Source organism: Gregarina niphandrodes, assembly GCF_000223845.1.
Source record: "Gregarina niphandrodes unplaced genomic scaffold scaffold00044, whole genome shotgun sequence".
NCBI lineage: Eukaryota > Apicomplexa > Conoidasida > Eugregarinorida > Gregarinidae > Gregarina > Gregarina niphandrodes.
In genome coordinates, this window is record NW_011645812.1 from 69,741 (window position 1) to 72,146 (window position 2,406).

The following is a 2,406-nucleotide window of genomic DNA, read 5'->3' on the forward strand; positions in this document are numbered from 1 at the left end:
CGGGTGCCCAAGGACTGGGTACCGGCGCTGGAAAGGTGGGCGGGGTGGAAGGCTGCGGGCTGGAAAACTGAAGGCCGGAACGGCGGCGGGGACATGAAAGACGCGCGGGCGAAGTCCAGACGCGAAAGGAGACGTTGTTTGTCCACGGCCGCGGGTGTTATGACCCTGGGCCTGGCCGTGGGGGTGCTTGGGAGCTCCCTGTTGCGATGCTACGGATCGACAGAACAAGGGGCGGCGGCAGAAGGGCCGATCTTGCCGGAGCGCTACGTGGTCTTGACCGACAACGAGGGTATCTGGGCGATCGGAGACCCTCCCCCGGTGGCGACCTGCGGCAGCGGCATCCTGGTTTGCGGCAAGGACTGCCACAATTCGGCCGAACCCTGGCAGGTCGCCTTCGGTAGCCCCTGGCCCATCACGTTCCCGATCGTGTGGGATATTTCCCACCAGTTCGCGCACCAGACATGTGAGGTGATTTGCGACACGCCCCAAGAAACCGAGAGGGCTGTAAATGACCGGCTTCGCTACCAATTCCCCCAGTTCCCATTCTATAACACGAGTAGCATAACAAACAGGACGTTGGCGGAGGCGGTCAAGGCGTGGCAGGGTGGGACACCACAGAACTTTGTCCAGACAATGTCAATCGACCAGGAAGCCCAAAAGTGCCGGGACGGGCTTAAAAAGAACGTTGCCTGCACAGGGCGGGGTGTGCTATGGCAAGATGTCGCCACGGACACGAAATGTCACTGCGACCTAGTCAACGTCACATGCCCAGTAACCACGATAAAGGACCAAGGCACATTTAATGTCACACTCACCGACTTAGAAGCGTGGCTGGCCAGGGTAGCCAGCGCCTTCGCTGGCTACAAGAAAGATTACTACGACGTCGAGCGCTGTGATTATGAATGCTGGGACTTGACTCCGGACGCCAAACGGATCGCCCACGCAAACAGACTTGTGCAAAAAGCCCGCTTGGGCATTCCATGACGAGGTCTTCAGATCTGGTCAATCATTACAAGATCGGTAGACCGCAAGTGTTTGAGCAAGGGAGACGATAACAAGATCGGTAGAAAAATGTTTTTTTAAAATTCGAGTGATTGTGATGACGACTAGCTTTGTAGAACCGAAATCAAACAGTCTCTGACTCTTTGAGCAGAACTGGGTTTTGCGCGTAAACACCTCGAGATGTTGGCATCTGAGACGACGAGCAGGTGCACGTTTTCAAGACTTAACCGTTCGAGTCCCTAAGACTGGAGCTTCTTTCCGATTCCGCCCGCTCGTGGGGAGGAGGAGGAGGAGGACGAGACAGGGAAGCACCAACACAGACAGCACCAGGGAGTGAGTCATCTAAGAGTTTCACGGCGAAGAGGAGAAAAGGCCATCACGGACCAGTGAACGTGAAAGACAGCACAGCAGGGGAGGTCCTCCTCACCGTTCTTTTAGCCCACAATTAAGAGAAGGAAATCACGCTCTGGAGAAGAATCATAATGAAGGAAAAAGGATAGATAATCTCGGAGACGGCGGCTGATATCGGAGACGGCGGCTGATGTCGGAGACGGCGGCTGATGTCGGAGACGGCGGCTGATACAGATCCAGGCAAGTGAGGGCCCAGGTTTGGTAGAACAAAGGCAAATTTGCTTTTTCTCTGCTCGAAGATGCGTACATTTAAGAGTAGGGCGAGTGGCCTGACGGGTAGCGAGTTGTTGTCTGTGTTGATCCGTCCGGATGGCAGCCAGACGAAGTTGGATGATTGTGTGGCGCAGGTAGTTACGATACGCACGGGCGGCGGAGGCGACGGCGGCGGGGAGGTAACGGCTTTGGTGTTGGCGCCCAAGAAGGCGTTTCGGGTGGGGCTGGAGTCTATCAGCGAGCAAGTGCCGTTGACGACGATGGTGGAGGGCGAGAACTACGACTGGTTCGAGCAGTGGGACCGGATGATGGTGTGGCGTCCGAAGGAGGGGCCTCCTGGCGACCAGCGCTCGGAAGCGGGGCTGCTGGCCGCGCTGCGGCGCCGCTTGGCGCGCAGCGGACCGCGGAACAAGCCGGATGCGGTGGAGGCGTTATGTGGCGAAGTGTTTGGTGAACACTTGCAGGAACTGCACGCCATCCTGAAGGGGAGTGGCGAGATGCAGCGTCGGGACGACCTTACCGTGGCCGTGACGCGGCCGATAGATCCGTCGGAGTTGACAGAGCTTTTGACATGGGTGCCTAAGGACTGGATGCCGGTGCTGGAAAGGTCGGCGGGGTGGAAGACCGCGGACTGGAAGACAGAGGGCTGGAACGACGGCGGAGACATGGAGGGCGCACCTGCGAAGCCCCGACGCGAAACGAAGCACCGCCTGTACACGACCGCGGGCGTTCTGGGGCTAGGCGCGGTTGTCGGCTTCCTTGCGGACTACCTGTTGCGCT